This window comes from Apodemus sylvaticus, chromosome 18 (assembly GCF_947179515.1).
Source record: "Apodemus sylvaticus chromosome 18, mApoSyl1.1, whole genome shotgun sequence".
NCBI classification, from domain to species: domain Eukaryota; kingdom Metazoa; phylum Chordata; class Mammalia; order Rodentia; family Muridae; genus Apodemus; species Apodemus sylvaticus.
The window spans coordinates 68045850-68058714 of NC_067489.1; the positions used below are offsets into that span (position 1 = coordinate 68045850).

Consider the following 12865-nt stretch of genomic DNA (forward strand, 5'->3'; position numbering starts at 1 on the left):
GACTGCTAGATTGTTTCTTTTATTTGTTTAGAGCAGTAGGATTTGATTTCAAACTAGGTCTCTGGCCATCTACACTCTGTTTTTGTCACCTAAGCAGTGTCTTGTATGGATTCTATCTAATTAATTGGCCTTAAGTCACATCAGACATTTCTATATTATACCTAGATGTTCTCTGACACCACTGCCCTAGCATATCTGGCAGGTAGAACTGCCCAATGAGACTGAATAACAAACTTTCAACAGAAAATACTGTAGCTCAAGGATTTATGGCTGAATTTGTATTTGTTTCTCTTTTGTTGGCCAACAGAGAACTCTCATACAACAAAGAAACTAGAACATAAGGGTAAAGGTTTGAAGCATGCATCTGCTCAACTTCAGTTTCAATGTGCTGAGTAGGTGTTGGTCTAAGCAATTGAACTCTACTCTCAGTTAGCAAAGAGTAAACAGTTGTCTTAGCGACAGCCTGGGTTGTTTGTATATTTCCATGGGATGACCTTGCAGAACAACTCAAATGTATGCAATGCAGTCACTTTTCATGGAAGCTTTATTGGTGACAAAGAGTGGCCAGTAGAGATTTTGTATCCCCATCAGTAGAAATCACTAAGATTGCCTTCCTATAATTTAGGATTTCCAGTACACTAGGTTTCCATGTTATACCTCAAATGCCACTGCAACTGAACCTATATCTCCCAGGATTCTCATCCTTTCCCTGAGCTCCCTTCCTATTCCTAAGGGACTGTGTCCATTGTCTTTCACATAGGTCACCTGTAAAATCTAATCAATCTCTCACTTCCATGGAGATATATGTATCCACCCTAGTTCCTTTCTTCATACCCTATCTCTGGATGTATAGATTAAAGGTTGGTTAGTATCCTTTAGTGACTACTATCCAGATGTAAGTGCATACATAAAATATGTATATTTCTGGATCTTGGTTATGTCACTCTGGATGGTTTTTTTTTTTCATTACCAAAGATTTTTCTGCAAATGCCATGATATAATTATTTTTTAAAATATCTAATCTGCCACTATGTAAATGTATCACAGTTTCCCTAAAGGATCTTTTCAATCTAGGACCATGCTTTGGTTCTTGGAAATTGCCCAGTTAGACTGAATGACAAACTTTCAACAGCAATATCTTTGTTCAGCCTAGAGGTCTCTCTCTTTCTTCTTCCATTTCCTGATGATTTGAATGAGAACAGCCCCACAGACTTATATATTTGCATCATTAGTCTCCTGTAATGACTGTATGGAAGGTCAGAAGGTATGGCCCTGTTGAAATTATGGTGTTTATTGGAAGAAGAATGAATCTTGGGGGACTGTAGGATGGGATGTGTTAACGGGAGTCTGGAAGTATATATTAGAGGAGGTAGGTCACTAGGGGAGACTCTTGGAGGAAGTGTTTCACTGGGGGTAGGTTTTGATATTTAAGATACCAGTAACAGGACAAATGTAACTCTGTTTCTCATTATGTCTGTCTCTGTTTTCATCTCTCTCTGTCTCTGTCTCTGTCTCTCTGTATCTCATTCTATCCTGTTTCTGTCTCACTTTATCTCTGTCTGTCTCTGTCTCTATCTCTCGGTCTATCTCTCTCAGTCTGTCTGTCTCTTGTCTATCTGTATCTATGTTCCTCTGTCTCTCTGCCTGCCTGTCTGTCTGTCTCTCTCTCTCTCTCTCTCTTTCTCTCTCTGTCTCTATCTCTGTCTCTGTATTCTTTGGTTTATTACAGAAAAAGTCTGATATGACATCAGTGATTCTATCTGTAAAACTATAAGGAAGCCCCAACTAAATACTTGCTGTTCAAAGAAAGTCCCCAGTCATGGTGGTCCTTCACAGCAATTAAACAGCAAATAAACACCCACTGCGGACATATCTGTGACGATAACATATACTAATATTTTCTGTTAGGATGTATAATCACATTTCAATGATAAGTGTCTTATTAACACTTGCAAGTAATTTGTGACACTCTTTCTTAACTAAGAGCCCAAGAAATAGGAACTACCATCTTTGGGTTTTTTGCTTATAGCTGCCATGTCCGGCTGCCCTAGGCTTGCTTTCTAGCATGGTGTCAAGTCTGTCCCTTTTAAAACATGGCTTCTGAGATTACTGTTGGCTTTCATCTGCCTTCTGACATCAGATTCCTTCTCAGCCAATCAGCACTTAATAGAATCTTGAGGTTACCATGGAGCCGAGTAAACAAGTCTGGCTCCCTGTTCAGTTGAACTGCTTCAATGCATACACGTGACTTGTGCTTGTGAATCTCAGCAACCCGTTTACCTTGTGAATCCCAATACCCCGTTTACCATTCCTTTATCCAAATCCTATACCTCTACTTCACTTCCTGCCTCCACAATGTCAGGTAGGAAAGAAACTAACATGTTTATTTAATTGAAAGTCCCTCAAATAGGGAATCATCAAAATAAGTTGGGATTGGGAAGAAAGTATTGAAGGACAATACTGTGCCCTAACTAATGTCTTGGCTCTGACATTTCCTAGGGTTGAAACTTTGCAACTGAACCTTTACTTATTTACTTGCTGGCAGTTTCTAGAGCTTTCTAGGGAATTGAATATTTCGGAGGAGGGGATAGAGAAGGAATCCAGATAGTTCTTGGGGCTGTTGCAACTGAAGCACAGAGAGAACTGTGTAAGACACAGGAGAACTGAGGCCCAAGAGGCTTTTCATTTGATGACAGACTACAGAGTATTACACAATAGTACTTCAAAGATTAGCTGATCAACAGTAATGTTGAGATAAGGAGATTCAATAAAACATCTTCCACTGTTCAGTTAGCAACTTAGATTGACTAGTTTTTGACAACTGGATAGATGTATTTTCCTCGCACATGGTTTCACATTTGTGTTCTCTGAAGCTGTCAGGTAGAAACAAGTATTTCCCTGACAAAAGGATAGTTTGTTACATTCACCTGGACATGAACAGCTGTGTCCACCCTGGTGCTGCACACTGGGTTGAAGATGGGCACCTTTCTAATGGAGGAGGTTTCCACTCAATTTTGACAAATGTTTTAAGATAATTACATTCCTTGATTGTCATTACAAACAAACTCCTAATGTGAATAGCTAGAGTATGGTGGAATACACCTTTAATGTCCACCCTCGGGAACCAGAGGCATGAGAACCAAGGTGAACATGAGAGGTTCTCTTGGACAGTAACTTCAAGAGAGTAACTCAGGGGCTATAAGACAGTTCCTGGAGTAATAAAAGGAAATGAATTTTAAAAATTAGCATTCCCAGTATTAGGAATCTTACATCTGAAACCCACTAAGAAGGAAGGGTGGATCACAGAGCAGTAAGCAAACTGATACTTTTGAGAAGGCAAGCTAGGTACAATTTATAAAAAGATCACACCACCTTTACCTAGAGACAGTGAACAAAATGAAAAAAATGGGGCAAGATTGCAGGAGAGGAGAATATGAAAGAATAGATGAAAGGAGAAGACAGAACATAGAGGTGTTAACCATGTAACACAGGAATCTCACCACTGAATGCTCAAGGCAGACATGATATTAATAAAGACATTTTCAAAGGAACACTGGCTAAAAATACTGAGTACATGGCAAACATTGAAGGATTTAATGAAAATATAGGTCAAGAGTTCAGGAATGATCCTGAGGCTGGAACAGGATGTGACTAGAAGGACCAACTTATCAGGAAAAATGCATTTCATGTTTACTTATTGTCGTCTGAGTCCCTAAACGGTGATGATGCTTAACTATTAGGAAATGAGCTTTCTATGCTTATATTGTAGAACCAATTCTTAGTGCAATGTCTGGGCTCAAGAGTAAAATTCTAGCTCGCAGGTGGCATAGGCAGAAGGATTGATGCTAGTTTATCCCCATTCTAGAAAGAATGATGAATTATAGGCAAACCATGGCCATGAAGTCAAATTATTACTAAAAGGCTACAGAATTTTTTTTTGAGAACTTGTGTTTGGGGATTTTGTTTTACTCTGATCTCGAGCATACACAGGAACTGGAGAAATCATGGTGATCTAGATATTCTTTAGTATTAGAGATCAAGCTAAAGCAAATTTCCCAGCTTTATACTCATTTACCTCACTAGACACAGTATACTCTTTGTAACAAGGAATTATAAATCTATGAAGATAAGACAAGAATCCATAAAGACACAGTTGTATATCACTAATAAACTTGTGCCTCCCCAACCAGTAATTCTTGGGATAGAGCTACCAGCACAGTTTCATGATACTATTCCACCTATTAGCCAATCAAAACCTGAATCATCTTGAGGTCCCTATGATAAGTAGAAACCCGTTTTCCCAAACTGTGTTCACATTGCCAACCTTACAATGTCTGGTATAGAAAGAAATAGGAACATTTCTTTAACTGACATCCACATATTTTGAGAAGTCCAGAAAGTATGAATACACTGAATGAGAATCTAGTGCCAAGAGAATGTACTGAATGAGAATCTAGTACCAAGTGTCAGTTTTGGCCCTGATATATCTGAGATTATGATTTTGGACAGAGCATTCCCTCTTACACTATGGGAATCTTCACATTTCATAGTAGCAAAACTAACAGCCTGACCTGTGATCACAAATAGATATAGAGTGGTTAAGAGAACACAGTATAGAGAAAGCACCCAGGTAGTTCATGTGAGGTTTTATAAAGAAGTAGGCAGTGGTGGCACACACTTTTTTCTTTTCTTTTTTCCTTAATTTGATATATTCTTTATTTACATTTCAATTGATTTTTCCCTTTCCAGGATCCCCCCTCCCCGACAACCTCATAAGCCTTCTTCTCTCCCTGTTCCACTATCCATAACTTCCCACTTGACTGTCCTGGTATTCCCAGGCACTGCTGCACTGATCTTTTACAGGAGTGAAGGCCACTCCTTCCTTCTTCTTGGACATCATTTGATATGTGCATTGTGTCTTGAGTACTCCAAGCTTCTAGGTTAATATCCATTTAACAGTGAGTGCATACCATGAGTTTTCTTTTGAGATTGTAATACCTCACTTCCGATGATGTTCTCCAGTTCCATCCATTTGTGTAAGAGTTTCATGAGTTCATTGTTTCTAATGGCTGAATAGTACTCCATTGTGTATAGATACCACATTTTCTGTATCCATTCCTCCGTTGAGGGACTTCTGGGTTCTTTCCAGCTTCTGGTTATTATAAATATGGCTGCTATGAACATAGTGGAGCATGTATCCTTATTACATGCTTTGGAATCCTCTCGGTATATGCCCAGGAATGTTATAGTCGGCCCTCTGGAAGTATCATTCCCAGTTTTCTAAGGAACTGCCAGACTGATTTCCAGAGCGGTAGTACCAGCTTGCAACACCACCAGCTGTGGAGGAGTGTTCCTCTTTCTCAAAATCCATGCCAGCACCTGTTTTTTCTTAACTTTTTAATCTTAGCCATTCTGACTGGTGTGAGGTGAAATCTCAGGGTTGTTTTGATTTGCATTTCCCTCATGACTAAGGATGTTGGATATTTCTTTAGGTACTTCTCAGCCATTCAATATTCCTCAGGTGAAAACTCTTTGTTTAGCTCTGTACCCCATTTTTAAGAAGGATATTTGGCTCTATGGAGTCTAATTTCTTGAGTTCTTTGTATATCTTGGATAGAAGCCCTCTGTCAGATGCAGTGTTGGTAAAGATCTTTTCTAAATTTATTGGTTGATGTTTTGTCCGTTTGACAATGTCCTTTGCCTTACAGAAACTTTGTAGTTTTAAGAGGTCCCATTTGTCAATTCTAGATCTTAGAGCATAAGCTATTGGTGTTCTGTTGAGGAAATTTTCCCTTGTGCCCATGTCCTCAAGGGTCTTCCCCAGTTTCATTTCTATTAGTTTCAGTGTGTCTGGTCTTATGTGGAGGTTCTTGAGCCACTTGGAATTGAGCTTAGTACAAGGTGATTAGAATGGATAAATTTGCATTCTTTTGCATGCTGACCTCCAATTGAATCAGCACCATTTTTTGAAGAGGCTAACTTTTTTCCACTGGATATTTTCTGCTCCTTTATCAAAGATCAAGTCAACATAATTCTGTGGGTCCATTTCTGGATCTTCAGTTCTATTCAATTGATCTACTTGCCTGTCACTGTACTAATACCAGGCAGTTTTTAACACAATTGCTCTGTATTCCTGCTTGAGGTTGGGGATACTGATTCACTCAGAACTTCTTTTACTGGTGAGAATAGTTTTAGCTATCCTGGGATTTTTGCTATTCCAGATGAATTTGAGAATTGCTCTTTTTAAGTCTATGAAGAATTGACTTGGGATTTTGATGGGGATTGCATTGAATCTGTAGATTGCTTTTGGCAAGATGGCCATTTTTACTATGTTAATCCTGCCAATCTAAAAAGCAAGGAAGATTTTTCCATCTTCTTAGGTCTTCTTCAATTTCTTTCTTCAAAGACTTGAAGTTCCTGTCATATGGATCTTTCAATTGTTTGGTTAGAGTCACACCAAGATACTTTATATTGTTTGTGGCTAGTGTGAAGGCTGTCATTTCTCTAATTTCTGAGATTACTGTTGGCTTTCATCTGCCTAGTCACATCAGATTCCCTCTCATCCAATCAGCTCCTAATAGAATCTTGAGATTACCATGGAGCTGAGTAAACAAGTCTGGCTCAGTGTTTGTTGAACTACTTCAACAGGCACATGTGAATTTTGCTTGTGAATCCCAATAACCTGTTTATCATCCCTTTATCCAAATCCTATACCTCTACTCATCTTCATGCCTCCACAATGTCAGAGAGGAAAAGAAACTAACATGTGTATTTGACAGTCCCTCAAATAAGGAACCATTAAAGTAAGGTAGAATTGTTCAGAAAGTATTGAAGGACAAGACTGTGCCCTAACTAAGGTCTTGGCTCTGACATTTCCTAGGGTTGTAACTTTGTAACTGAACCTTTACTTATCTACTTGCTGGCAGATTCTAGGGCTCTCTAGGGAACTGAGTCTTTAGGAGGTGGGGATAGAGAAGGAATCCAGATAGTTCTTGGGCTGTTTCAACTGAAGCAGAGAGAGAACTGTGTATAGACACAGGAGAACTGAGGCCCAAGATGCTTCTCTTTTGTTGACAGACTACATAGTTTTCCACAGTAGTACTGCAAAGTTGGCTTCTTTAAGAGTAATGTTGAAATGAGGAGATTAAATAAGACATCTTGCACTGTTCAATTAGCAACGTAGATTGACTAATTTTTGCCAACTGGGTAGATGTACTTTTCTCCTCCATGGTTGCACATTTGTTTTCTCTCATGCTGTCATGTGGAAAAAAGTATTTCTCTGACAAAAGAATAGTTTGTTACATTCCATTGCACAGGAACAACTGTGTTCTACCTGGTGCTGCACACTGGGTTAATGAAGGGTACCTTACTGATGGAGTAGGTTGCCACTCAAATTTGGTAATGGTTTAAGACAATTACATATCCATGACTGTTAGCACAAACAAACTCCTAATGTGAATAGCTAGAGTAGTCTCGCATAGTCTTAATATCAGTCCTTGGGAACCAGAGGCATGAGGACGAAGGAGAACATGAGAGTGTCTATTGGACAGTAACTTCAAAAGAATCATTCTGGGGCTATAAGACAGTTACTCCAGAAATAAAATGAAATCCATTTTAAAACTTATCATTCTCAGTATTTGGAATCTTATGTCTGAAAACAACTGAGACCGAAGGGTTGATCACAGGCCAGTAAGGATACTCTTGAGAAGGCAAACTAGGGACCATTAATATAAAGATCACACCGCCTACATAGAGGTCATGAAGAAAATAAAAAAAGGGCCAAAACTGAAGGAGAAGAGAATATGAAAGAATAGATGAAAGGAGAGGACAGAATATAGAGGTGTTAACCATGTAACACAAGAAGCTCAGCACTGAATACTCAAGGCAGCCAAATGATATTAAAAATACATTTTAAAAGGAACAGTGTGTATAAATCGCTGAGTACATGGCAAACATTGAAGGATTTAATGAACAAATAGGTCAAGAGATCAGGAAGAAACCTGAGGCTGGGGCAGGGTTTGACTAGGAGGATCAGCTTATCAGGAAAAACCATTTTCATGTTTAGTTTTTGTCTTCCTAGACCCTAAACACTGATGATACATTACAATTAAGAAAATGAGAAAAAAAGAAAGAAAATGAGAATTCTATGTATATGTTGTAGAACTAAATCTTAGTGCAATGTCTGGACTCAAGTGTAAAGTTCTAGTACCCAGGTGGCATAGGCAGAGAGATTGATGCTAGTTTATGTCCATTCTAGAAAGAATGACTAAATATAAGCAAATTCTGGCCATGAAGTCAAATCATTAATAAAAAGAAATAGAATTCTTTCTGAGCACTTGTTGTTCACAGGTGACAAATGGGTCAGACTGTGTGTGCTAGAGATTTTCTTTTACTCTGACCTGGAGCATACACAGGAACTGGAGAAATCATCTTGATCTGGATTCTCTTCAGTATTAGGCATCATGCTAAAGGCAATTTCCCAGCTTTATAATCATTTACCTCACTAGACACAATATAATCTTTGTAACCACACGGAATTATAAAGCTACAAATATGAGACAGGAATCTCTAAAGACTCTATTTTACATCACTGATATGTCTGTGTCACCTAAACCTGGAATTTTTTGGCTAAAACTACCAGTACAATTTCATGATACTATTCTACATACTAGCCAATCAAAACCTGAATTACCTTGGGGTACTTATGGTAAGGACAAACCTATTTTCCCAAACTGTGTTCATATTACAAACCTGAAAATATCTGGTAAGTAAAGAAATTTAACATTTCTTTAGGTGATATCCCCATATATTTTGAGAAGTCCAGACAGTGTGGAAGCATAGGGAATGTACTGAACTAAAACCTGGTGCCCTAGTGTGAGTTTTGGCCCTGATCTGAGCTCATGATTTTGGACAGAGCATTCCTTCTTTCATTATAAGGATCTTCACATTCCATAGTAGCAAAGTAACAGGCTCTGGGCACACCTAGAGGTAGAGTGCTTAGGAGAGCACAATGTAGAGAAAGCACCCGGGTAGTTCATGGGAGGTTTTCCAGAGAAGCAGAAAGCTGGGGTGTACACAGGAACACTCAAAGCCAAGATGTCTCATTGTGGTAGCCATCCTGCACTCAGTTTCCACATTAACCTTTGAACTGCAGTGCTCTTCAGTAGCAGTGTTGTGATGGGAGGGAAACTGGCTGCCACATCTGCCAACCCTCTACGGACAGGGTTGTCCTGGCTGACCTGCCAGGATTTGCAGCTGTGTCCTATTGGGGACTCAGAGCACAACTCTCATGGACTAGATCTTTATGGTTTGAATGGAAACTTCAGGACAGTAAATGTGACTGTGTGTCATGTCTAGGACACAGAGAAACTATATTACCTGCTGTGATCCTCCAGGCAAAATCTTTAAAAGAAGTGCCAGTGCCAGCACTACTTGTGAAGATATGCCACCTGAGCACTAGGGGGCCATGGAGATATAGATTTTTAATTCTACAATTAAGTGATTGAAGCAGGATGGTAGACACAACCCATACTGCAGAGTAATAAACTTACAATTTTAATTGAAATATGGACTTAAGTCAACACTTATCATGTATAGGAATTTTCTCCTTTTTATTTTCTATATTCTTTGTTTATATTATATATGATTTTCCCTTTCCCAGTTTTGCCCTCAGGATAAGTCCCATAAGCCCTCTTCCCTTTGCCTGTTCCCCAATCAACCCCTCCCACTTCTCTGTCCTGGCACATATCAAAGCATTCCCAAAAAGAAACTAGGAGAGGAAGGAGAGAGCCCTGGTCCTGGAAAGGCTTTTTGCAGCAATGTAGGGGATTACCAGGAATTTTCAATGGAGATTGATTTACTGTGACACAGTGGTTTATTTAGCAATGCATATATTAATATAACATTAATTCACAGAGAAGCAAAGTATCTCCTTTCCTAACTTATTGTTCATCTTGTGACAGGTGGGAACCTCCTGAACCCTAGGCACTCAGAACAACAGAGTCTAGGCAATGACGAATCTTTGTGTACAGTAACAACAAGTGTGGTCTCAACACAGTTACAAATAAAGGTAATTTGCGTGGAATTCTTTGAGGCAAATTTAAACCTCAATGTCTTTTTCTGTGTTTAGACTAGTGATCCTCAAATGTTTTCACACAACTGGCAGTATATCATTATTTCCTTATATTTCCACTGGGATCAGAGAAAACAAGTCAATGCTCTATCCAGTTAGTCTATATTGAACTATATTGAACACTGCCCTCAAACACTCTAACCCAAGACAGCCTTGTACAATGCTGTGGTCCAAGGGGCTCAGAGTTCTCAAAGCCTGTATGGCCTACTCAAGATCCTCAGCCTTAGTTTCTCAACTTCTTAAACATCAGGATCTTAGTTTTCATTCCTCATGATCATGCAAATGCATAACCCTCCTATGTGTACACAACCACTTACAGCTATGTGAAGTCTTCTGGTCCTGAATTCAATAAATAGCCTATTTGTAACCCAACTCCTTAAGTTGAACATTCCCTCAGAGCTCCTTTGCATTATGTTTATAATTAGAAGAGACATTCCTAATCCCAAATCTATCGCTTTACTAGCATAATAAGACATACCAAAGTATGATTATTCACTAAATTTATGAAGTTGAATTGACACTTGGGGTGTTCTATTCACTCTAATTTCTTTAGGGAGAGAGGTTTTTGAATCTGACACAGATATACAAACGTAAAAGGGGGGAGCATTATTATGCTAGAAAGCTGGAATGGCAGAATGCCAGGCAAAGTGTTTTGATGTTTCCTGTCTTCTCCTTTCTGTCTTAGAACATCGCCAGGCATGATAATGCCACTCTTCTTCCCCAAGAGCGGTTCCAACTGCTAAGTGCTCTTGGGCAGAACATCGAAATAAATAAGAATTTTTCATTGGCATTTTATATGAGCCTGAGCGAACACTTCTCCAAAATGGCAGCTGACCTTGATCACTGTGGACAAAAGGAAGCAGCCTTTGTGCTCTACCACAAATTCCTCACGTGAGAACCTGCAGTTTATATTCCTTTTCTCCAAAACTTTTTTTTGCTCAGACTGCTTTTCTATTCAGGGTTTTCTTCTTTGTTGACAGCTATAGAACTTGAGGATGTTATTATATCATCAGATTTCTGGCACTGCCCACACAGACTTTTTCTTGTGATTCAAAGATATGAGGACCAAAATGGTGGTATTATAAATAAGGAATTTTAATGGTACACAAGGTCCAGCTCATAGCGGAAGAAAAGAGGGCTGAAAATCAGTGTGTATCTGAATTGATAGCTATTTTGGTTTTCAAATCTCCCCTGATATAAACAGTCACAGGTTTGTCTCTGATGGGTGGCCATGCTTATTGAGTTCTATGGGAGAGAGGTAGGCATTCCTGTAGCTTCACAGTCACCAGGGGATTGTTGACTACCTGGCTTCTGTGTGGTTAACCATCCTTAGGGATTTCTCCAAACTGTTCATTGTATTGCATGGAAAGAGTGAAAAATATAATGTAAAGCTCTCACCATGAAATAGTTCTTACAGCCTCAGTGACAAGGGTGCTTTGACTTTAGTAAGGGGAAGATCAAAAAGTCTCACCAATCCTGATTGGCCTTAAAATTAATGAAACAGAATATAAGGAAATATACAGGAGCTCAGCTACTAGGGAGTGGTTTTCTGGACATGATTTCATTGTTCTTCAGAAGACTGAATGTTTAGTAGGTACATCAATTGCTGTTCCACAACTACAAAACTTAGATTTATAGATGAGTTGAGGCACCACAGTTTGCATTCCCTTTGTTGTACACATAATACAACAGGGGTTCCCTTGGATTTCCACTGGTGGTTTCCAGTAAAATGAAGGCTTCCTCTTGAGATCATAATAAATCTCCTCTCATTTCTTCCCTTTTCAAAAAACAAGTCTCTCTTACCAAAAAGTCACATTTTCTCTCATACATCAGCTTCCCAGATTGAATTTCTGGTCATATCCTCTTCTCAAGCATAGTTTCTGACAAGGCAGTGGATCTTGAATCTTGGACAGACATGAACGTTGAAGCAGTTTACTAGCATCTTTTAGTGCATCATGAGACTAGGTGCCCAGGGCACATCAGCACCTAGAACTGAGAACCCTCAGTATCTCCTCTCATTGCCTAGTGATGTCTGAGGTGAGGTAGTAAACTCCCAGTAAGCAATACACAAAAGTGCTATGTGAGCAAAGATTAATATTGGGAATGAAAGACTGAGACCACTGTATTTTTTTCTAGTTTAAGTCCAGGAGTCCATCCTGTTTCCTCAAGGATCTGTGGGTCTATCTGATGCCTCCTAGGTGTTGAAATGACTAACTGGCACTGTGTCACATTAACTATGCTTGTTGGCTGCTAATGTTTGCTGAATGTGCCAGTTTCATGGAAGAATTTTGATATTCTTTCTCCAGTCTCAGTAATGGAAATGGATGTGGGATCTCAGGGTGTGCTTATTAAACACCAGTAACTTCTAAAGCAGTGACTACAGAGTCCAAATTTCCTCAGGGACTCATTTAGACAGTTTAATTTCTCTGCACAGCTTAGTCTGTCTGCTCTATTCCTTTAGACTCTATGTGGAAAAGCTCCCTGCAGATAAAAAGTACAAAGACGTTGTGGAGATTTATAAAAAATCAAATATTCTCAAGGTAGGTTTTCATTCTCAATGTGGCTGACCAATAACTCCAGAGCAGAACACAGCTGCTCACAGAAAAGCCACAGATGATGGCGCTAGAAGGAAGGGCGGGCAATGTTGCTTCAGGAGTTCTGTATAGAGGGGATGGCTGGGAATGGGGTCCAAGTCATGCATGAGATACTGCTGCCCCTGCCAACTTCTTTTCT

At 39.3% G+C, this 12865-nt stretch overlaps 1 protein-coding gene across 1 annotated transcript in view; it reads left to right on the forward strand.

Annotated features, from left to right (window-relative positions):
• LOC127668500 (STAM-binding protein-like) overlaps nt 1-12865 on the forward strand; it is a 174341-nt gene that overhangs the window by 135642 nt on the left and 25834 nt on the right. The window lies entirely within an intron of this gene.